Source organism: Cydia pomonella, chromosome 2 (genome assembly GCF_033807575.1).
Source record: "Cydia pomonella isolate Wapato2018A chromosome 2, ilCydPomo1, whole genome shotgun sequence".
Classification (NCBI taxonomy): Eukaryota; Metazoa; Arthropoda; class Insecta; order Lepidoptera; family Tortricidae; genus Cydia; species Cydia pomonella.
Genome location: NC_084704.1, coordinates 10403715 through 10430241, shown reverse-complemented (window position 1 = coordinate 10430241; position 26527 = coordinate 10403715). Strand labels below are relative to the sequence as shown.

The 26527-nt window shown below is 35.8% G+C and overlaps 1 protein-coding gene and 1 non-coding gene across 2 annotated transcripts in view; both read left to right on the top strand.

The window, feature by feature from the left end:
* Positions 1-26527, top strand: part of LOC133533961 (tRNA (adenine(58)-N(1))-methyltransferase catalytic subunit TRMT61A) — an 88728-nt gene that overhangs the window by 50227 nt on the left and 11974 nt on the right. The window lies entirely within an intron of this gene.
* LOC133515660 (U4 spliceosomal RNA) lies at positions 24080-24218 on the top strand. Its single transcript, XR_009799059.1, has one exon. It is a non-coding gene; the product is annotated as a U4 spliceosomal RNA (small nuclear RNA).

Here is a 26527-nt window from a genome sequence, read left to right as displayed (position 1 = left end):
ATTTGACGTTCATAAGCGCATTGTAATATGCCTACTTGAAAAATAAAATATCTTTATCTTTAAAAAAAAAGAGAAGTATTCAGCTTTGTTCAATATTTTTGTGTATATGTTATTGTGAGTATTTAAAAAAGCGTGATATGCATAGTTCGGTACCCCTTAGCTTATTTAATCTACTTCGAATGATGCACTGCGAGCAATGATATGGCAATATTTTGCTACAATCCATACTGTCCATTATTTAATGCCGAGTTGGAATCGCAATCAAAGTAGATTTAATATTGCCATATCATTGCTCGCAGTGCATCATTCGAAGTAGATTAAATAAGCTAAGGGGTACCGAACTATGCATATCACGCTTTTTTAAATACTCACAATAACATATACACACCTTTTTAGGGTTCCGTAGCCAAATGGCAAAAAACGGAACCCTTATAGATTCGTCATGTCCGTCTGTCTGTCCGATTCTGTCACAGCCACTTTTTTCTGAAACTATAAAAGCTATACTTTTCAAACTTGGTAAGTAGATGTATTCTATGAACCGCATTATGATGTTTACACAAAAATAGAAAAAAAACAATAAATTTTGGGGGTTCCCCATACTTAGAACTGAAACTCAAAAAATCTTTTTTCATCAAACCCATACGTGTGGGATATCTATGGATAGGTCTTTAAAAATGATATTGAGGTTTCTAATATCATTTTTTTCTAAACTGAATAGTTTGCGCGAGAGACACTTCCAAAGTGGTAAAAAGTGTGTGTCCCCCCCCCCCGTAACTTCTAAAATAACAGAATGAAAAATCTAAAAAAAATATATGATATACATTGCCATGCAAACTTCCACCGAAAATTGGTTCGAACGAGATCTAGTAAGAAGTTTTTTTTTAATACGTCATAAAAATTAAAAAAAAAATTTTTTTTCATCAAACCCATACGTGTGGGGTATCTAGGGATAGGTCTTCAAAAATGATAGTTAGGTTTCTAATATCATTTTTTTCTAAACTGAATAATTTGCGCGAGAGACACTTCCAAAGTGAAAAAATGTGTGTCCCCCCCCCCCCCCCTGTAACTTCTAAATTAACAGAATGAAAAATCTAAAAAAAATATATGATATACATTACCATGCAAACTTCCACCGAAAATTGGTTTGAACCAGATCTAGTAAGTATTTTTTTTAATACGTCATAAATGGTACGGAACCCTTCATGGGCGAGTCCGACTCGCACTTGGCCGCTTTTCTCTCTTCTGTGCATCCTTACGTTAAAACTAGGGAAGTATACGCTTTGTTTATTTTTGGACTGCCGGCTATATCTAATATAGTATGTAATACCGAGTTGGATTCAAAATTCAACTGGATTTGATATTACCTTACCATTGCATCGCTCGTGCTTATTAAAAATGCTGTAAATGTCAAATAAATTGCGAGTATTTAAATCATATCATTATTTTAGGTATATTAAGTTTGAAGTTCTAATATTTTCATCCGTATTAATACCTATAAGTTGCTAAGTAATATCCTCGAACTGCATCCGGATTGCTCTCGAATAAAGATTGCAAGGCAAGTAAAAATACATGGAACTTGCACCGCGACATCAAGCTACAATATCTCCAAAGCCCTTGCAATAAAGCGCTAAATCGCAAATACGGTAAACCTATCGATATCGGCGACATATCGGGCTGCGTTTGAAACGTCACGCGCGCCGTTTGTCGCGGGCGGTCACGCTCCCGACCAGTAGCCTGTAGAGACGTCATATTTGATTATAAATATTTATCGATTAGTAATAACCTTGTTGAGAACCTATGTTCAACGTGTCAGTCACATGAGTATTTACTTCCTCTCATTCCTCACCGTATGTGTAAGAGCAGGCTGTTCATATTTAATGATGTGTGTCAAATAAAAATCGTTCAGTTCACGTACCAATTTCACGTTTCCGTAATACATCTTTAACGCTAACTTCAATCTCACTTCAATACAAAAGACATCAACGGGCTTTGCTTGATTGAGCGATTGAACTGAAAGCAGAAGCCTAAATGACTTCATTTCATTTGTTTAACATTTGTTATAATTTTAAACCACTCCAATAGTACGGACACTTTGTGATATCCATCGATAATAAAGATCTAAGAGGATAATTAAATAGGTAACACTTCTTAATAGTTCCAAAGAACTTTCCGGCGAACGGTCACAAAAATACACTCGAAAATAAACAATCAATGTGACCCGATTGCATTTTGAATAGTATCGTACCTAATTTTGTAAAATCGTGAGAAATTTCCTAGGTTCACCGCTGAAGTTATAGCCTCCAAACATTAGCAGCGGGTTCATGTCGTGTTCGTATTCCAAGCTTTCTCTCCTATTTCTGGAACATAGTCAACCAATGCATCGTAGTCGAAGAAGTTTAAGATACGACTAAGAATTAATTCTTTAACTGTGTCCTTATGTCAACCGTCAACTATTACTCAAATGTATCTTTGAGTACTCAATTAAAGAACTAAGTTCAGTAGAAGAATCTTAAAGTTTATACTTAAAACAGGTATTGTAAATCTGATGACTAATCAAAACTCTTCGTTTCCTAACCTCTTTTCCGTTCTCAACACCAACCGTTTCCTTATTACATGGTGTATAAGACTCAATATTTACCATGATTAGTCTCCACATCAAATCTTTAATATTTCCCTAAAGTGCTCCGCATAATACATTTATTGACTCTAAAATGAGTAAAATGTACCCTTTACAGTTTATCGATGAAACCTGTATAAGGCCCATGCCTAGTAACAAAGGCTCTCGTCCGTGGGAAAATCGCAGGCTTCTTAAAATCTAAAAGCCAACCCTAGTATGCCACACTCATAATAAATTATCCATTACCGGATTATCAAGTAAAATTGTTTTAAACTCATACTTATTAGGAAGGACTACGTGGGAAACAGAGAGAAAATACTAGTTAATGTGTTGTCTCGTGAGACATAAGTTTGGAATCCATAAGATTAATCGCAAACCTTTTTCGTAATTCAGTAAATTTGAGGGTTTATGAACTTTCACACGAGCCAACGCTTTGCGCGTGTAACCGACTGATTACTTACCAATTATTATTATTATTATTGTGACAAATTACTTTATACCACAATCATCGGTATCCACCCACAAATGTAAAGATTTATTTTATTTATTAATAACTTAAATACGATGTTTTTGCTGTCTAATATCCGGATAGAATAGTACCAAATATTACGTGATCAATCATCCCATTTTCGTAAAGGCTCTTATTCCCAAAAGCATGTAGCTATATAGCTCTCTCTTAGTTAGATGTAATTATGCTATGTAAGATCGAAGATGATATAAAAGCCGTTTGATCTATCTACTCGTATATGAGTCCATCGCACCAGGCACTCAAGCAAATTTGCATATCCTTCCCCATTCCTAAATCATATATCGCTCCGGTGGTACTGCAATTCATAAATAGAAGTCATTAGTGCTATCCATAAACCTTAGCAAATGGATTTCCAACAAGTCGAAGCGCCGGGTCTCAGTCCCGGCTGTATTTCGCTCAAACATCTCAAAACTTCATCTCCCGGTGCGGATTCTGGGCCGAGCGCGCCTTAATTTTCTCCTTTTTAGGGTTCCGTAGCCAAATGGCATAAAACGGAACCCTTATAGTTTCGCCATGTCCGTCTGTCTGTCTGTCTGTCTGTCTGTCTGTCTGTCTGTCTGTCTGTCTGTCCGAGGCTTTGCTCCGTGGTCGTTAGTGCTAGAAAGCTGAAATTTGGCATGGATATATAAATCAATAAAGCCGACAAAGTCGTACAATAAAATCTAATAATGTAATTTTTTTTAGGGTACCTCCCCTACACGTAAAGTGGGGGTGAAATTTTTTTTTCGTTTCAACCCTAGATTGTGGGGTATCGTTGGAAAGGTCTTTCAAAACTAATAGGGGTTTTCAAGATTTTTTTTTTGATAAAGTGAATATATTCGGAGATAATCGCTCCGAAAGTAAAAAAAAATGTGTCCCCCCCCCTCTAACTTTTGAACCATAGGTCCAAAAAATATGAAAAAAATCGTGGAAGTAGAACTTAATAAAGACATTAAATGAAAACTATAGCGGACATGATCAGTTTAGCTGTTTTTGAGTTATCGCAAAAAGTTTTCCCTTCATAGTAAAAAGACTTATTTTAATTAGGTACTGATTATGCAAATTTGCCTATTTATTTAACTCAGGTGAAATGTACCGTTTCATGCCTTGGTTAACAATTTACTATACTTTAAGCTCCAGTTTAGCTTATTGTGACGGAAGAGTAACTACGGAACCCTACACTGAGCGTGGCCCGACATGCTCTTGGCCGGTTTTTGATACTTGGTTTATCGGTAGATAGAGATGATGTCAGGGTCAGATTGGTAGAAGGGCCTGGGGAAGCTAACAGGGTGTATTCTGTATCCATGGCTTGAATTACTTTGTTTTGGGATTTTGAAAGGTTTTGTATTTTATAGATTTGCTACTAACGATGTTCGAAATGACTTTGATATGTCTGAGTTCTCATTGTTTGGTTGAGTTTAATATTATGCACGTATTACAACAACGTTGTATGAAACATTTAATTACGTTTTTTATATATATATTTAATTAACTATGCCTTTTGGTTTCCCTTAAGGTACTTCCCGATACTCCGAAGTTAACGGAATTCCATAAAAACACGGTGTACAATATTTATAATTATGTTGCCTTTACATAAATTATTTCTTTTGAATAAATGACTTTAATAAAGAAGTTAAATATAGGTATTTTTAGTATCGGCAATGTACATAAGACCACCCCTAGAGTCACGAGCCACCATAAGCTACGATAACTGCTTGTCATCGACGGGCTGTATGCTCGTTTTTTACCGATGTCTTTATAAAAAAAGATATTTAAGATATTCATGTTCAACACTATTTTTGAATAATGACGGTTTAAAATGTGCAAGTTATTTAATTATTCATTGCTGCGCAATTTATCTAAAATTAGAACCTTTCATAATCATTACTTGCAATTTATTTGTAGTTTTATATATGTGTTTTAATGTTGGTTCAATAAAGAATATCTACTTACTTACTTTTAAACATTACTTTGTGTTCCTAATACTCAAAAATTCTAAACAACGCCCAAGAAACCTAGCTACTTGTTTAAATCCCAACAACTGTTGCCCATAATAGTAAATCATTGTATTATGGGCTGTTTACAATTTACTAACGGTAACTAGCTGTCCGATTAAGGAAATAATTGATACTTAGTCACACTTGTCATAAGTTATCTCATTATGTTCATAAATGTGTTAAAATTGAAGGCAAGATCGACATAACAACTAGGTTTTACAAAAACCTATTTAACACAGTGAATTTACTATAATAAAACATAGATAGATTTTTCGTTTTTGTAACTCCTTATACCCAAAAATGGTATCTACTACTTTAAGACGTTCTCTAAAACTCACGCAAATACACAAATACAGCATGTAACAAAACGAAAAGCAAAGAAAGATACCCATTAATGTTTAGGTCATACTGAGCAATTTTTACTATCTGACCAATCCCGAAATCGCGAAAAAAAATTTACTCTCCCATAGGAAATTTCAACATGAAACCAGCAAAATGACAACCATATTTTTTTTCGCGATTTCGGGGTTGGTCCCATAGTAAGAGTTGCTCAGTATGACCTAAACATTAATGGGTATCTTTCTTTGCCTTTCGTTCTGTTACATTCTGTATAAATATTAATTGTTTAATAGTATAAGATAACGCTTGTAAAAATAAAATCTAATTCTATAACGTGATGGTGATGGTTCCAATTTCGGTTAGGTGAGGAGGACACATGATAAGTAGCTTGATAACAACAAGCCTTTTAATACCCGTTTTTGCTCGAGTGCGAAGAAACCAAAAAGGATGCGTAATGAGTACAAATTATGTATATTATTTTCCTCGTAAATACTAAACGACTGACCTGATTTTCACGAATAATATGTATGCTCTAATTTAACTGTGGCGGAATATTTGATCATATGCAGTGACGGAATATCATAGACAAAGATGCTATTAATATAGTCCATACTTTAACCAATTTAACACACAGATAATTTAAGCAAGCTTGACTACAATGCATCTATTGAACTTAAACACGCACTGAAATGCATAACGCACTCGCATACTAAACAGTCTCATTACAAAGGCAAGCTCTATCAAGACATTAACTAACCGAATAAGGCTTCATCGAGCCATTTGCGAGTCTAAGTTCAGTTCTGCCGCAAATCATAACGAGTAGCTAATAGTGCTGTCAGCGGTATGGGAAAGGCGGTTGTACTGCGTAGTGTATGTGACCGGTGTGTGCCAAATCCGGTCGCATATGCTACTGCGGTGCTAAAAGAGGGAATGGGTTTCATTTAAATATTATTGACCTGCATAGATTGTTGGGTGTCATATTTCATACGCGAGGTTACGCTTATAAGTCCTTATAAAGGACGCTTGAATCTTAACGACATTGATAAGTATGAAGCACGAGAACAGATTTTAGCCTACTTGTAAAGCATCGCAGTCAAAAGGTTATTTATCCTAAACTTTTAGTTACGTTTATTAGCAGCATGTAAATTCTAGACTCGATTGTATGCGGACAGGCAGGACATGGTTTTTAAATATATACAGTTGCATTAATGCATAAACTTGGCTCTCATTTCTCATTTATGTTTTTGTTGGGATACATATATCGCCATTGGTAACTTAAACATTTACTTAGTGATCTTATATTTTGAAATTCAAAATTGATTGAATACAATATAGTGCAGTCTGTCATATTTCACAATCCACGCTATTCGAGTACCTGGAATCACGTGTCGGAAATACGTCCAACTCTCCCTAATTACAATCTAAACAAGCATCTATCCTAATTTAGATCGTCCATTATAGTTATGAATATGATTTATATCGCGCGCCGACGCAGCTGCGCGGGACAAAGCCGTGTGCGCATTCCCACATTACTTACCGAAATGACTTATAGACTAAGGAACTATGAAACGTATGAACTACGAGTATGAGGTCGTTTTAATAGTTTTCTTGCAACCCTGCCGCCAATCACCAACCCAATTGTAACAACCACATAAACAGACTATAGACTATCCATTTCCACAATTATAGTACATTTCGATGCTAGTGCGGAAAGTATGTCATTACCTAAACGACGAACGACGTTTTTTAATACAGTTGCGAAAAAATAAAAAAAACAACTAGTATTTTTTATGCATATTCTATAACACAGAAACAATTGTAAATAAGTATCGTTATTTTCGATTATTTGCATATCGTATATTTAAATTGTATAAAAACAATATCGAATGTTGCCTTTGGAAACTTAAAACATGCTTGCAGGAAGAAAAAACGCCTCTTCTTTGACAGGCGTTTCGGCAGCTATTCCGTTCCATTCAGACAACTTATTACGAACGGTTTTTAAATATTAAAAAATGAACGTGTTATAATGATGAAGAGGTAAGTAATAAAATAGAAAATATGTATATTCTTACATTAACAGTAGGCTTTGATGTTCATTGAGACTTTTAAGGGAAACTAACATTAACACTCATCAATAAGTAGTCATGAATTGGAACAAGTATACATTAAAAAAAAAAAATAGAAAAGTGAAAAGCACTAGTTCGCGAAATCCGACTTTCCGCACGCTAAAGAGCTACGTAAAGTAGCACTTTTTGAGCAACTGTATTAAAAAACTACTTCCGTTGTTTTTCTTTTAATGCAATTATACTACATATGTTTTATAGTTTTTGATTTTGCCACCCGTGGATCAAATATAATAATTAATAGTTGTTATAAAAGATAAAATTGGTTACATTTATGTACATTAAGTCCAAAATGTATGTTCATACATTTCGTTGGTCTATGCTCGCAACTATGCTTTCATCGCGTGCTTGTGTTTCTGTCAGTAGTTCCAAATATAGTGGTGCTGACTGGTAACAAGTTTATAACTTTCAGCAAGTGTACAATACTTGTCTGTGCATACCTTAAATAACAAATTAATCATAACAAGGAAAGGAAGGTAATGTCAGATGTTCTATTTTCTGTTATTACGATAAGGCATTTTTAGGGTTCCGTACTTCAGAAAGGAAAACACGTAACCCTTATAGAATTCCTTTGTTGTCTGTCTGTCAAGACCCTTTATCTCGGGAACGCGTGGACGTATCGAGTTATAATTAAAACCATATACTCAGGTCTACAATCCCTTGAAGCTGTAAAAATATCTATCTTCTAAGTTAACATAAAAAAATCGGCCAAGAGCATGTCGGGCCACGCTCAGTGTAGGGTTCCGTAGTTACTCTTCCGTCACAATAAGCTAAACTGGAGCTTAAAGTATAGTAAATTGTTAACCAAGGGATGAAACGGTACCTTTCACCCGAGTTATACAAATAGGCATATTTGCATAATCAGTACCTAATTAAAGTAAGTCTTTTTACTATGAAGGGGAAGCTTTTTGCGATAACTCAAAAACAGCTAAACTGATCATGTCCGCTATAGTTTTCATTTAATGTATTTCTTAAGCTCTACTTCCACGATTTTTTTCATATTTTTTGGACCTATGGTTCAAAAGTTAGAGGGGGGGGACACATTTTTTTTTCTTACGGATCGATTATCTCCGAATATATTCACTTCATCAAAAAATGTTTCTTGAAAACCCCTATTAGTTTTGAAAGACCTTTCGAACGATACCCCACACTCTAGGGTTGAAGCGAATAAAAAATTCCACCCCCACTTTACGTGTAGGGGAGGTACTCTAAAAAAAAAATTTTTTAGATTTTATTGTACGACTTTATCGGCTTTATTGATTTATATATCCATGCCAAATTTTAGCTTTCTAGCACTAACGACCACGGAGCAAAGCCTCGGACAGACAGACAGACAGACAGACAGACGGACATGGCGAAACTATAAGGGTTCCTAGTTGACTACGGAACCCTAAAAAGATACGGCCGTTTATGCCGCAAAAAACGTATTATTTCGACACTCTTCTCAACGGAATCAAAATTTATAAAGTTTGTTCCGTTGACATAAAATCATGAAATTTGGCAAATAAAATCTTCTTAAAGTACACGTACAGCGAAAAATCGGAAAGCTATACATTTGTAAAAACAAAAAAAATATAAGTTGATTTTGTACCGAACCTTCGGTGGGCGAGTCCGACTTGCACTTGTCCGGTTCTTTTTAAATAATCACACATCACAATACTGTAGTATTTCGAAATAGTATGCAGACGTCACAAAATACTAAGCGACTCATCTTCATTGCTCTAGTTGTGTAGTTAAGTAGTATCTGTAGGTACCCACGTTTATATGGACAGTTGGACACTTTCATTGTATATATTATTAGGCCAATTTGAGTTTTAGTTATTCGATCTGTTTCCGATATGTTACTGATGAGTGTAAAAATGTCGTTTTCGGTTGAAGAGAAGTCACTTTTGACACTGACAAATCAGTATCATATCGGAAACAGCTCGAATGATTATAATCGAATTGGCCTCTGAGTTCCACCCCTGGGTATTTCACGTTAAAGGCTTGTGCATAACACTATGGACTAACACTATGGTCATGTTCCGAAATAAATAAATTGAAATTGAAATAAATCACGCGAGGTTCGATAGGGGGGAGGGTGGTCACGAAAAAATCACGGAGAAAAAATCATGTAAGGGGACCTCACGTGTATTTTACTCCAGTGAATGAAACTAAGAAAAAAGAACCAAAATACCTTGCGTGATTTATGCACAAGCCCTTATCATTCGTTGTCGTTTTAGTTAGGCCAATGATAAACAATCTTCGTAGGTACTGTCATACGAAAATGTTTAATTAATATGTTTCTTAATAAATCCCGGTAAGGGCATTTATTCGTGTTTATCACGAAGAATGTCTTTCTGAGTTATGGATATTTTTTACGTATCTAAGTCCGTAGTTTTCTATTTACGTACGTATGAATATCGACGCCTATTAGTAGTAGTAGTTTTCCTTCGCTTAGGGCTGTGTCTGAAGATTGTCCCCATATATATAAATATATGTATTTTTTTTTGTTTTATTTTTAATATTTTTTTTTTCATTCTCTTATCCCAAGTCTGTAGTTACTGTCCTACTGTCAGACTGTCAAGCACAAAACCATTGACCTCTCCAATTTTGTAGGAACCCAGAAGAATCAATGGAATCGATCAGATTCATCGTCAGATAAGGATTGAATGGATTCTATCTAATCTAGTGTCACGTTCAACTGACAATGGCTAGTCATGTCGGTTTCTGAAGCTTTGACATGATACCTGTTCAGATACTTCCAAGTATTTTGAGTGACAATATCTTTACTTGTGTATTGCGACAGGTGTGTTGTTTAGCTTTTTAATTGAACTTTATATCTAATGGTTTTTATGTTGCAAGTAAATTGCACCACTGTATTTATAGAGTCGCAAAATAACACTCGACTCACTCAGGACACCAAATCTTGAATTAAAAATTGACTCTAGGTATTAGATTCGAATCGTATTGGTTGGCGCACCCGCTTACGTTTTTCCAACCCGTATAATATGCTACCAAGTAATAATCAGGCTTAGGAATAAAATTTGAGAGCAAACAACAAACAGAACGCAGGCTTTAAATTCTGTAAACACATTTTGTACATCCTCTCAAATTTTAAACGTACCTCCATCGTCCCTGACAATGACACGTAGCACTTTACCGATACAGCGTTTATCAAGAGCGCTTCTAATTTCACACTAACTTAGATAAACCTCTCGCAATTCGTACTAAACAGATATATATAAACAAAGTAGTTCCTGCCATTCAGAAACTGGAAGACAAGAGAACTTTGCCGTTGGCCAACTTATACCGTCATGGTGAGCGCTCATTTCAGTTTAACTGCATATTAGTACAATAGCACTCGATCAAGGTTGCTCCCATAATTTTCGTATAATTAATTCAGTGGCCATTAACTGTAATCCGGAGCGGCGCGTGCGTCGATGTTATCGCGCACATTGTCGCTGGCGTCCCGTGTCCAAACATCGCGCCGTCTTGTAAGTGGGCTCGGTGTAAGTTGAGCCGTGTCGCGTGGAGCGATTTTACTTAATTGTAGTCTGTAGTTCTGTACATATCTGGAGCTGAGAATTCAATACAGTTACGAGTTTTTTTTATACGGTGTCTTAAACTTTGTGTATAGATTTCTTCTCTATAATGATGGATTAAAAAAGTTACTTGTAAACATATATTTAATTTCAAATGTTGTATGTTTGCTTAGGGTCCTATTAGTTATTACTTACATGGATGTACTTTAAATTCATTATTAAAGATATTATCCGTTTAAATAGTTTGATTTCATGAGTAACTATCGCGATACCTGAATACAGTATTAATAGGTATTTATATTCGATAATTATTTTATTTCTGCTAGCTTGAGTGAATTTATCTGAATACAAATAACGAGAGTAGAAAGAGTGTTTAGACCAAAGACATTGAAATATATTTTATTATGCCTAGTGCTATCGAATTTATCCATAAAATAAATTACATCCGTCTTGAGATAAATAATAAACATAGCTCAGCACCAGCATTGATAATGGCGTTAATATCATTATATTAACGCCATAAACAGCGGGATGTTCCCTTTGAACGCGTTACACAACGCAACTACTAGCGTCGCACATAAATCCCTCCCAACATGCCCTAACCCAAATACTCCCTTCAATGCAACTACTAACACGTCATTACGTTATAGCAACTATAAATTAAGCTAAATTACCTCTTCATGACTGTATTTCATAGTTAAAGGGGTTAATGTGACTATTAACGAAATTTAATCATCACGTCATTTAGGTTCATATCAATTATTGTCTAGAAGTGTGGGATCGAGATACCATTAAGTGATATATACCCAATTAAACAATTGTTCAGAATTTAGTAAATATTTCCTTGAAGGGAGGTATCTCGACTAATTGTGCTGAGATTTTACCCTTTCGTTGTAGATAAAATTGCTACATAATTACCATCGATGGACAGGATTAGATGTATTTAGAGATAAAATATGTACCTAATAAAGAAATATCTTAGCAAGTTTTTTATTTATATTTGACAAATATAGAAGCTGAGTAGATTCGTGATTCCACTCTCGTGACAAAAACCTTCATAGCCATTCGAAGATGCAGCTAATTCAGTAATATTTACAAACACTCCATACAAGCTCATACAAATCGAAGAACAAAGAGATTTAGGGCAGTGTAACACAATCCGCCATATTGTTTGTCGTGTGACGCAACAAATCTGTCGCATGGGTTAAGATGGCGGCGTGATCGAGGGCCGACAGCCGTGGCGAAAGGATGCGCGCGCGTGTGCCGTGAAATCGCTCGTTAGGCTTGTGGCAATGTGAGGACTTATGGCCTGCGGTCGGTGCGGTGCTCAATGTTTGATTAACACTCGGAGTATCCGCTTTACTGGGCCATTTTAGGGGTCGGTACAGCAGGTGACGAAAGTATTACGGATCAACAGCAGTCGGCCCACTTACATAAATCGCTTCTATCCAAAAGTTTGTGTAAGTCGTGTTTACTAGGTATCCGATATCAATCACCTATATTCAGTGGGCCAACCATACGACAATTTTGTAAAATATGTTTTTTTTGTAAACTTGTTCATATTCGACACCAACATTCTTATACAGAACCTTTGATTCGCCAGCTTTTCTGGTTCTTAGATTACTTGAAGAAGTTATACTTTTTTTAAAACGCACAGGCAATGATGTCCTTTGAAAGTTAAATATAGCGCAAGTGTTTCTGGGAGGGTTTCTTTATCAGGTGGTGTCAATTCTAATGTATTGTGATGGCTATGTAATATATGACCACCCTTTGCTTATCCAAAGCTTGTGATCCGATAGTATCGACGGTCCAACACTGTCGTATGAACAAACGCCCTATATAACACCAGGCACGGCCCATTCCTTTAGCAACACAATTTACCGTTACAACTACCATCTATAAATTCGCACCTTGACAAAATAATAGGGGAGTCGATACTTCCACGCTATTAACGCCCGGAAAGATATATTGAATCTACTCTTCTCAATCAGATACCTTAATACAGCCTTCCAGCTTGTAATAGAAATTTCCAACTAGTTAAACTGTACTTTAAAGGTCCCTGATAAATGGCCTTTGAGCTTAAACGCTTTCTAGAGACATAGCTTTTAACGTTCGTTGTAGTTACAGTTTTTAGTGTTTTGCTAAAAATTAAACATACAGCGAATCGTAACAGCATTTACTATCCATTAGAACTGATTGAGCCGAGTGCTACGTAATTTCCATAATGTGGACATTTACACCAAGCATGATATATCGGTCCGTTTTAAATATAAATTCTAGTTTTAATTACGCAATCGCGTGTGGGTATTTATGATTGGTTATCTTTTTGAATTATGTCCAAAACTCTATATCTACTTCATTCTGCTTACCACGCTACTCCTTCAGCAGGCATATTTGCTTTTACGCGTATGCATACGTAATCATTTTGCGGTACGGAAGCAAAGTTTTCGTTGTACCTAAATTATGTAATTAGGCAAATTGCGCGCTTTTGGCCTCGCTCGCCGTATTTGTGGGCATTTGTTTCTCTAATGAAAACTGAGAGTTATGTAGTAATAACATCCCAATCAAATTTTCAACGATTCAAAATGTGATAGACCCTCACGTGGGCGATATCAAAACATAGTAGTCACTACTAGTTATCATAGAATTGTTGAAAACCGACACTTATGATTTCTGGCTATGGTTTAATTAGCAAATCATACTAAATCCATACCTACCTGTGTAAGATAGACGTTACTAGTACCTACTATTTACAATATATTGCAATATATTGTAAATAGTAACCATAATTTAGATTCAAGATTCATAATTATTCTTTTTCCAACAAGCACTTGCAGCAAGCGTCTTTGGGACGATGCCCCGGACAACTCTATTAGGTTTTTTAGACGAAAACTATTAATGTATACTGTTATTTTTTTAATACTACGTCGGTGGCAAACAAGCATACGACCCGCCTGATGGTATGTAGTCTCCGTAGCCTATGGACGCATGCAACTCCAGAGGAGTTACATGCGCGTTGCCGACTTTAACACTCCGCTCCCTCGCTGAGCTCTGGAAACTTTACTCACCGGCAGGAACATAACACTATGAGTAGGGTCTAGTGTTATTTGGCTGCGGTTTTCTGTAAGATGGAGGTACTTCCCCAGTTGGGCTCTGCTCTACATCTGGAATGACATCCGCTGCGCTGTGCCCTACCACACAAAGCGAGATGACATTCACAGTGCCCATACCTCTCTTTTGGACGTAGTTTAAGGACATACTCGGGTCTATATTGTAAATAAACCACAAGTACTTTCGAATAATCAATTACAAAGATCAACTTAAGTTAATTATCAGAACATTGTATTGATGGAATTGTCAATTTAATGCACTAAGCCAAATTGCAACACAACTGATTATATTGCTCGCTTTCCTCCCAAGTTTGACAGTGTCGAATAACAAGCTTTATTTAGTAGTATATTTATCCGTCGTGCCAGATTACACGGTGATAGGGCCCAATGAGCGTTATCTTCAAGGAGCATCAACAAAAATAGAATTTTCTAGAGCCAGACCCTTGGTGGTCGTCATTTTGTAGACTCATCATGACAGTACTGTAAGGAGCCGCTGGACCCTTAAAATTGTATATACCCTAAATAGTACATACACATTATTGTTATAAATAAAATTATATTTCTTTGTCTAAATCAAGTTCCATACATGTCACGAAAAACTTGTTCAATTTTAAATAAATTAGCATCCCTAAAACGAACTTGTCATACATCTTCGGTAAACCAACTACGTGCTATCAGTTTATGTTCTACAAGTTCTACAACTGTCAGGATTTCAGGTTAAAGCTAAATATATAAATACCTATATTTACTTAAGCCCATCTAGCACGGTACTGTTTATTGCGGACTTAAAACATTTTGTAGCTCTCGCACGTACTTACCGTGCTAGTGAAGCTAAGACTAAGTATTTTATGTCTACGCTTATATTGTCAATTTTCTTAACATGTAGAACGACTATAGGCCAGGCGAGGATGGAGTATGTTCGACATGAATGGCACACGCTGAATGAACCATGAATCAGCCGGTCAGCGAATGTCTTACATGCTACAAGCAATGCCCGAGTGCGAATACGAACGTTCCTTGTCGGTACTTGGCGGACGAATCAATTTGTGTTTGAGCATGGAGGAAATATATCTTAAATTTATATGTGAAAGCGTTTTACAATAGGTATACAAGCCTTTGAGATAAGGCATTATTTTAGAAAGATACTTTTATTTAGATTTTGCTGTAGTCATCTTTTTCTACTTACGCTATGTTTACCGGTTTTATCGATTGGCGTGCAATGACCTATGAAGGAGCCAATTCAACTATTTTATAGACATAGGTTGACTGCTATAGTTATTGGCCACTACATAGTAATTGGCCACTACTAACAAATCAGGAAGAAACAAGCCAATTGAAGCTTTATTGTTAAGAGAGACAAATTATTACTATGTATACTGGCCAATAACTGTATCAGTCATCCTATGAACCCTTTTTATGAAAAGTAGTGAAATCACTGGCAAACGGTCAAATATTACTATTCAAAATACGATAAGTCACTGGAAACTAACAGACATGACGTCCATTATCCGATGTCAGTGATGTCACGAATTGTCAAATGGAATGTCGAACTGCGCCTTGTACAATGCATAATACTTGAAAAATAGAATAATAGTGAAAAGACAAGTAAACAAGTCTTAAGTCAAAACGATGTTGCAAATTTCAACAATTAATCTATTTTAATGAAACACTTCAGATGTTCCAACACTATCTAAAATCCCCGGCTAAACACTTGTAAAGTGTCGCTTAAATCCAACCCAATCACTCTTCAAAACATAACGTTCAAAAACAGCTTTTATATCCTTGGCATAAGAAAGTAAGCTACGTGATTTTGGCAAGCACTTTGACGATGCAACTGTCGTTTAAATTAACTAGTGCGCTGCAGGTCGTGCTGCATTTGGCACGTTCGTATTTATTTATGCCCCCGAAGCTAGTAAGCGAGGGTTATACGATTTAGTAATCTGATTTACTGATGTGCGCCGTGTGAATGAAATAAATGACACGATACTTGGCAGTGTTGCGCAGTTTCTCACAAATCTTTGTTTGGTCGCATCGATCAAGTAGTATACTAGCGGCCTATAAATATTTCCTTCAAAACGAAGTTTTTAACCCCTTCAAAACCCCGGCCACCAACAGACACAAATACATACCTACTTACATTACACTCATACATACATGTACATTGTTGTTTATGTCGCCATTTATTTTTGACTTAAACGAAACATCACGATCAGACATTGGAAACACAAGTCCTCTAAAACAACGAAGCTTTATACTAAAAACATTCACTACACATTCCAAAGGGAGACATACACATCGCTCTAGATTTAGGCGTTTTCATTTCTGCACGGATAGAGTCGTCAGTCGCCTGTACCACGGCTAGGCAATAAATTAGAGCTCGAATGTTCAAAGTGTTCCCACGAAACCGTATCAAGATGCAGCGCCCTAGAACACCGAGTCGAAAACGGGGACGAGCGAAATCTACCCAATACTCTCCGAAGCTCACACCTTAGCATATACCCCGGTTTAAAACGAACCTTCAAGCGTCCGAATAAGGTTTAAATATAAAAACTATGCGGGAGAGAGATAGGAGCCTCGGAAAGTAAGCAGTGGAAATGCATTATTCCCTTACTCGATTTATTTCGCCTGTGTGACATTCGTTGCGTTTTGTTAGCTGTCACTCGTTCACACTCGGTTTGTGTTTGTTTGTAGAGCGTTTTAATTTTGTATTGGGTTACAAGGAATATACATTCGTCTTTGAAGCAATTAAAGCTAATACGGAATATTATTATTGCATAGGACTGGTTAGGCTCTAATCTGAATTATTGTTAATATTCTATCGATAGGCGCAGTTTCATTGATTGGTTTTACAAGGCGGGCCTTTAAACAAAGCCACAATTGACAAAATAGTGAAACCGTAAGGAAATATTATATGTATAATATATATTTGTGCAAGTTCATTTAGGAATTTTAGGACATCGTCTGAGTAACGTATCTGTGTGGTGTGTAGCAGAAGCTTAAGGTGCACTGGACTGCACCCAACTTACCTAAATATGTATGCACATTTTCAGCTCAATCGGAAATCGGGAACTGGGTCAATACGAAGGTAACTGTGTAAGGAAGTTATAGGTACCTTGCAAGAAAGTAATTGTACGTTCTTTTTCAGCCCATTTACTGCATGAAAATGAATATCCAATAAATATTCCGCGGCTGAATAAAATGTGTGAAAATTTAAAACGCACAATTAATACTCGTACGTTAATTATCAAGATTAAGAAAGTGTTCCACTACAGATTTTCTGATTCAATTCTAACAGTTCGCTAAAATTATATTACGTGTTAGCAAGTTATTCGTGACTTGTTTGGTTTGTTATTGAAATAACGTCGTCCACCTATGTTTTGTTGTTTTATTCAATACACCTATTTGTAAAGTTAGGCAACACCTAGCAGCTTTAGCGATACTATCTATTGGACACCATAACTGTAACAATGCCTATCTTGATAAAGTAATACTTGTGTTACTCAAACCAAGTATAGCGGGTAACTTGGACTATGTGGCCTGTTTTGTAGTTAGGCTTTACTTCCTGAGCCCAGGAGTTTAAGAAGGATTACCGTATGACTTCTTTTTTAAATTAGCCTACTTAAGGACCAACCAGATGGCATATAACTTCTCCGTTACCCCTTCACGGATCTGCAAAATTCCCAGCATGCCATTGCCTACGACTTATGGAAATAAACTTCTTAACCTTGGTCGTATTAAAATCAATTAATAGTATAAACGTGATTAAGCCACATCCGTAATTGTGATTGATAGAGTCGAGAAAACAATGGAGCTCGGACAGACAGACCGGATAGAAATTACTGATATATATATCCATTGATCACGAATGAAAGTGGAGCAATATTATGTTTACACGGCCACTTTGATAATTACTGAATTAATCATTCAATTTTGGAAGCCATTATTACAACCGTCAACCGTTATCTGAAGATTTGGAAAATAATTGGATTGCGATTGTATTGTTTCCGTATCGCCTTTTTATAAAAGCTAGATTTAAACAACTTAATCGTAACAACTAAGGGTATGCTCCAAATAAACTGGACGTACGATGGATTGCTTCCTTTTATAGGATCTACATAATATGGGTGGCAATACAGTCGCAAGCCTAAAACAAATAAAAATTGGGTGTTATACAATAGGTTATATTATTCGTATTAGCTTTGATTTGATACTATTTTATGCCTAGAATCATTTTTCAGGAATGCAGGATTGCATGCAAATTGGAAAAGTTATTGAGCGTAGAAGCCAAACACGTGAACTAATGAGGGCTACCGTTTTTGTGCTTACCAGATGGCGCCACTGTAGATGGTGGTCCAGAAAAATAGCTCTCAAAATTCGGCTACGCTTATTTAAAAAATAATAATACATTCTTACACAAAAGTATTTTAAAATCTAAATTTGCCGTTTTTTAAACCTGTTTATTTTTACATATATTTTAGTTGGCAATTTTTTAAACCGCTATAATATATTGAGCTATAATGAAAAAAAAGTTTACCATGAACAATCAAAACAAATTACGAATAAGGATTGAAAAATCGCGATAAAAAGGCTTATAACCCCCCACAAATACTATGCATTTGCCATTTCGAAAGACCTCCGTCTACACTAGCGCCCCTAGCGGAATTAAACGCGTTAGCCCTCACCTCATACTTTGCTTGCAAGGGTATATAAGTTTGAAATTAATCCAATTCATCGGTTTGTTTATACATACTTAGATAAGACCGGCTTTCCTAGAGTCGTTTCAAATTAAAATATATGTACTGCATATTTTAAATAAAGTTTTTATACCATATGAGCAGCATGTTTACTATCAAAGTTTACTAGATGGCGCTGGTGGTACTTAGTATTTATAACATTTGGCAGTAGTTTCCTATTTCTTCTCGGGTGAAACAGTACATAATATTTTAAAACGATTAATAATAATTTGTATCATCAACACTTAAAGTATTTCATAATCGACAAAATATATTTTTTGATTATCAAACGGTATCAAATTCCAAAACACTCATAAACATTATTCCATTTTTATTCAATTATTTAACGACAAAATGCCACATCAAGAAATATAATGATTTTATTTACAACATTCTTGTCGGCCTATTTTCTCTTAATAGCGCTGTTTCCTCTAAATAACAAACAATTCCAACTCCTGATTGATAGTCAACTCAATAGGTGGAGCTAGCGTAAACAGCGGATAGCCCTCCTTAACCATCATCCCTCGCTGTCTATTTTACTACGTAACAAAACTGTATATGCTTTATTTATGAATTGATATGAGCTTATAAGTTCAAGATATGTCTAGACTTTTAAACACTATCAAGCATTTGATACGCCGTTTTTTATGCAATGGCAATTAACGAACCTAAACCTAGAATTCTATTGCCGTTGAGAATGTTACGGAACTTTCATACTCCCTTTCATGTAAGTACAGTCAGTAACAGCTTAACAAAAAGTGATGGTTCTATATGTAGAACAATTTAGACTGTAAAAGATATACTTTTGAACGTGAATTTTAGAGATTTATCCTAAGTATATTTGGAAAAGTTATCCGGAATATCAGATACTTTTGGCGCGTTGTTTCATCCGTTACTATTGATGTTAACTGTACATACAACTTTCTATGCAGCTGCCTGTATCACATTTTACAGACCAATAATTTCGTATTTCGTAAACTAGAGCCATAAATGCCACCACCATGTTGCACTATAGCGCCCTAACGATACCTATGACCCACACGTTGCGTCGGTAGCTGGCGACCCCAAAACTGGTTCACCTATGGGTTCGTGACCCGCTCCGGCCCCCTGGTCCTATTGTGTTATTTTTGGGTATGGTACAATATTTACATTGCATTTTAATTAGTCTATTATTAACAAGTTAGTAACGATAACGCCATCATTTCAGATAATCATCAGAAACTACCAAACATGGAAAAAAGGAGTAGTCGAGCTTTACGCCACTTACACATTCATGGTTACTGTATTTTGTTACTTAAAAATAAAATATCGGACGTTCGAATAGTTAAGGTAAATGAGTATATTAGTATAACTATAGGATGATGAAACGAGAAAAATGCCATGGGTAAGCCAAGAAGTAATTGAACATATGGTACTAAACTAGCCCACTCCGGTGAATTCGCGACGGGCCTGTAGTTGCTTATATATCTACAATATATTAGATTTATTCGTTTTATACCTTTGTAATTGAGACAAGTTTAAATTTATCGGCAATTATTATTTTATGAACTCATAAACCCACAGTTATTAAGCAAATTCTTTGCCACTTCGTAATTACGTTAACAATTTATAGCTTTTAAGTCGCCTAGCTGTAGGCACTTGTTTCCTTGTGCAGATTTCAAACACAATTCCACGAAGATAATATACACTTCTCTCATCTAACTATAGGGATCAAAGAGAAAAAAAGGGATCTCTTTTGAGATAGGCAATGATAGCCATTTTATACCTTTTTTTGCTCTTAAGTCCTTATAGGATTGTAATTTAACTAATAAACTGTTGAACAACCACTTTGCTCTCTTAACTTGTACTACCAACAACTGATAGCGCTATCGCGGATAATGCTCCCGCAATTGAAATGTGTCGCTGTGACAGGCTGCGTGCGTGCACGCGGATATGACGCGAGCTTTATTGCGCGCACCACGCTCTTCACCGAACAAACAACCAAATATCAGCCTTCAGCTACTTCTATTCTAGACTTCATTCTAAAACATATAAGATTCAAAATGCAACAGATTTAATTACCCGTTTTCACATTTTACTTCTAAAAGTGTTCAATGTACCTTGTTTATTGTAATTGCAATGCACAGCAATATTTATTGCGCGAGTTTTTTATTTGCAATTTGATACGTGTTTTTAATCAACTTCCAATTTAAACGCTTGATGAAGTTGACAGGTCGATGTTTTTATTATTCTGACATTCATGAGTGTTTATAGCCATTTGTTTATTACGCCAAAACACGCGTATGCCCTGTAGTAAAATATCTCGTTAGTTAGTACCTACTTTAATTCATTATTACGTTTTATATTTATTATTATAATCTAAATATTGGTCGCTGACAGTTCAGTAATGAGTCTTCTTCCTCGCGTTGTCTCGGCAGTTCAGTAATGAGTATGGTGTTTATATTAAAGGTTAGAATGACTAGTTCATAATAGTTTAAAAAGTTCAGGAGAAAGAAAAAAACATGACACTAAAATGTAGTATTTGTAGTAAATACGAGGTGTCTTTTCGAGCGGGAAAAAATACAACTGTAGAAATGATTTCAGGCATAAAATAATATAAGGTACCTACCTTAAATAAGTAACATGTTAAATATATATTCGTAATTAATAACCGTATTTTTCTATCATCTGATGGCTACCATCATTTGTCTTACGCAACCAAATCAGTTCATTTGGCCACCATTGTCTCAAGTCTCCAAGCCGCATTAATTGTCGGGACGTGTTGCTCAAGGATGAAGATTGCTATCATTCTATTGATTACGATTACATGTCATGGCCGCGACATGGAATTAGAGCTTACTATCTAATTACAGAGGCCACGGTCACGTAAGCTTGTAGAATTACTGAAATTAGCTGCAGATTTTGAATTACATAATAGGTAATACACGGAGGGAATGAATGTGGCATGTTTGTGATGTTTGGTAACAGAGGGGACAAACTTTTAAACAAGGACTACCTCTATCTTAATGTTTCGAAGGATAATTTAGTAAATATTAGGTCTTTTTTTAAATTATTGTTATGAAAGTTATAATTCTCAGAAAAACTATTTTTTCCAATAAACATGTAAACTAAATATCGTGAGTATCTTAATTTTACAAATTTTTGTTCAAATGATGTTTTGTTATATTGGAACCGTTTGTCATATTTTCCCCAATCGGCAAAAAAATAACAATTCAATCTTTAAAGAACTAAAATTACGTAGCTATCGTGATTGCACGGTTAACTAGCAATGTTTTCGGCTTTCTTTTGAGAATTTAGTGGAAATAGTTTTTGTTGGGGCAACTATCTCATTCAGTAGTTGGGAACAGATAGACTGGCTGACATCGTGACCGATGGAGCGCATCGGGTCACGACTGACGACCGACGACCTGGCGTTGGCCAATGGTTCCGTGTCGAAATTTACTTTAAGCTGTTAAGTAGCAAAAAGCTGCTATGTTGCCCATTTTGAACGATCATCTATACCTTTTATCGTTACGACTACTTAATTGTCGACTTAAATAAAATTTAATGTGACAATATCAATTAAGAGTTAGGTGTTTTATATTGCAAATATCAAGTTTATAAATTTAGCGACTGATATTTGTCAAATTGTTATAATATTTTTTGTACTAGCGAATTGTAAATGAGACTCTCCAAATTTAATAGTTAATACTATAATTTGTGCCATTTTCAACCAAAAGGGTACTTACTGTCGTTTGTCAATAAGGCGCTATTTCCAGAGTTTTAATTTGAAATCAACCAGTACCTTTTAGTTGAAAACGTCACATTTGAGGAATTTATGTTGTTATTTTTTAACTTTAAGGAGTTAAGGTTAAAGCGTTTTGCTTATAGAGTATTTTCCTTAGACGGTAAAATTACGAGTAAATAAGTTGATTTGGGGATCACACCTGAATGTGTTGTTTAGAAAATAAGATTATTTTGTATTAGTCTTAATTTATCCATTATCGGCCTCAATTGCTTAAAATAAAAACGAGCATAAAGCAAATGTTGATTAATAAACAGGTAAGTATTTATATTTTTAAAAAACTTCTAAATTGAAACGTAATTTGACCGGAGACATTGGAGAAGGGCCCGGTCAGCCGACCTCCGACACCACGGAAGCAGCCGGGACAAAAAGCCACAATACGCGGTCGTGACAGCGGCCAGCCCCATTCATAACCTCCTCTGAGAAGACGCTACGTGCAAGCATTTTCGCGCCCACCTGGACACTATTACACGGAAATTTTGTTAAGTCAGCTTTTTTTAAACGACGGATTTAATTTCAGTATAAGCTCGTAGCTCCATGGTCTTTGTTAAATAGTTACATAAATAATTGCTAAAATTCAGATATCAGTAATCTGGATTGACCTTTAGCACTACTTAATAATTATTAATGGAAAAATGAAGTGATGGTTGTTTATTATCTTGATTGTATTTTATATTGTCACTCCATCTTCTTGGTTTGTCTTCACGGAATAGTTGGAAAATACAACGAACCTGAGCTAAATGGAAAAAGCATATAATATAAAAATAAGATAATAAAGTACTTGAATAATCTAAACATACAAATATGGTTTAGAATAGTCCACATAAAATACAAAATCTTGTAAGCAAAAATTATAATTGGCTCTAAACATATTTACATAAAATACAAAATCTTGTAAGCAAAAATTATAATTGGCTCTAAACATATTTCATGTACCTATTTAGTTACTAATATACTAATACTTGTATCTTAGGTACCTATTTTGTGTTTGTAGGTGCTTAATATAAGCATAAAATTAAAAATACTTCAAATAATTATATACATATAATTTAATAACTACGCTGATATGAGAAAACCTACGATATTAGTTACATCATACGCCAACAGATGGCGCTGGCGTCGAGTTAGATGGCGCTATCGTTTGTTCGCCGTAGTTTCACCAGACGGCTTACATTCGTCTTCAATGTTAACCAGCAACCCACACCGTCCCCAAAATGACGGCCACTCGACCACCCCACCAGTCGGTGGGGAAGCGACCCGCGACAGCCGCCGCAGCCATTGTGCGGTAGCGGCCCCTCATACCCCCCTGACGGGGGGTATCGACAGATTACTCGACTCAATGTTAACTTTGCGCAGAGGCAATATCGTAACCAATGAGGTTAATCCGAGGTGCGATTATTGCTAGTTGAAAACTTTACCAATACCCCGCCGTGTGGACGTGAAATACCGTCCGCTATGGCAATTTTTGAATGGCCGTTAAGGCCTCAAAATTCTTGTATAAAATAGAAATGAGTCAGCAGGGCTAAGATGGTCGGCTGTCTATCATTTGTCACCCTACCTGTCACGCTCTAACAAATACGTAAGTGCGAACGTGACGCATGATATGACAAGTGACAAAAACACGACCATGATACCGCTGCTGGTCTACTGTCACATCACATATAGTTATCGAGTTCAGTAATTAAATTCTTAATTATTGCCGAAACAACGTTGTATCAATAGTTATTTACGATACAAGTGCAGAAAAGGAAATTCGCAACGAGTGGTGATAAATTAAAATAAAACACGACCGAAGGGAGTGTTTTAAATCGACACGAGTTGCGAATTATATATTCGCACGTGTATCGTACAACGTTCTAGAGTACATATTACTCTTTAAAGTTTCCACATTCTTGGAAGCTAAATTTGACCCAATTTCCGATCGAACTGAAATTTTGCATAATGTGAATCGGATGACAATACAAAGGGTTCTTGTCAAAACGGTTAAAAGCAGAAAGCAAAGTTGCTTGCAGGTTGATGAAAGAGTGATTTTGCAAGAATTTAACACTATAAAATGGTTTTAAATTTAGGGGGTACTTATGATTAGCCGCAATAAAACATATGTGGGGCGCTGCCATTGGTGTTTTAGAAAAAGCTTCTGAATACACGCCGAGCCCGGCAGTTGTGTTTAGTTACTGCATTATGAATAGTTTTATATTAATAAAAAGTTGCATTCGCAACAATAATCGTGTTTGGGGTTGTTAGAATTGTCTCGATGAGTATTAGTTGCTTGTGGAAAAAGAAGTACAGTCAGCGATAAAAGCTTGTATCTAAAATGAAATTTTTGCCAAAAACTTATTATTGTATAAATTTCCAAATGTTTATAGACATCTAAAAATCTTGACTTACATGCATAATATCCTATTTTTTTGTATTTCAATACTTTTACGCTATTGGCTTTTCATTAATTGCTGTTACCAGTATTTTCTGTCATTTACTGAAATTACTAATATTTTAAATCGATTAATTTTTTTCAATTTAAATGACTGAGTAATCCAATCACTGACATCATTATCTACATATCACATGGTCAAAGTATGAAAATAAATGGATAAATAAATTTAATTTAAAATGAGAACAGAGCTTATTTCGGTCTCAAAATTTATATTCTGCGAATCCTTTCATTACGTAGGTACGTGTTTATAACCGTACAACGAATCTCGTTTCTTGGAACTATGACAAAATACTTTTTGCCAGTTCGTTGAGTCTTTACTGTAACATAGAAAAAAAAATTGGCCATAGTCAAGCACGTCGGCTTTTCAGTAGCATCATCATCCCTTTTAGGGTCTATGCGGAAAGAAAGGAGTCGTGGAATGTATGGGGCCCCATACATTCCACGACTCTTCTCTTTCCGCCTAGACTCTATAAACGTTTTATGTGCAAGTCGTATCCTGCATGCAGCCTGTCAAACAACTTTGTCCGTAGAAAAAGGCGCGAAACTTGGAAGTTTCTATGGGACGAAACCTCTTCGCGCTCGCGCCCTGATTTTTTAAATTTGCCGCTTTTTTCTACTGCTGGCGCAAATGTCTTGACAGACTATATAGTATAAATTATGAAGTTAATTTGTTCCTCGGTCAGGCAGAAACGGCGTTAACCGATTTTCGATTAAATGTGATGTTTATTATAAAGAAAACTAGGTACTTTTCTACATTTTAATTACTGTAATGAATTATAATGTCACATTTTCCAACAACGGAAAATATGAAATTTAAAAAAATAGTGATTATGATTCAACGTACTCGTACCTTGGACAGCTCATGAAGCTACGTCAGATATTACAAAACATCCATATTGATGTTCACGCTTGTTCATTTCATTAACCATCACAGAGGTTTAAACCAGTCTGTTACAAAAGGGATTAATAAAGAACAAAACTTGACGCGATTACGCTCGATACACTTTTAATAGCGTCAGGCTTTGACATCCACACTGCGGTGAAAACGGCCGATAATCGATACGAATGATGAAGAATCGATACATGGCTCGTATAATCGCATTATTGGTACGCGGGGGGTCTCACGTGCCGTTTTATCGACTCGATGGGTGTTAATCGACTGTTTATTTATTTGTTTGTTAATGGGCAGCCCAGTGGCAAAATTTGTACAATTCTACTGAGTCGACTTATCTAATATTGATCGTTGTTTAGTCAGTTTTTTTTTACTTTATTCATTTACGATCAATAAAATTCAAAGAGCTGATTTAATATTTTGCGGCTCTCCTTGATACTTAGCTACTCATATTCAGATTCTTCGA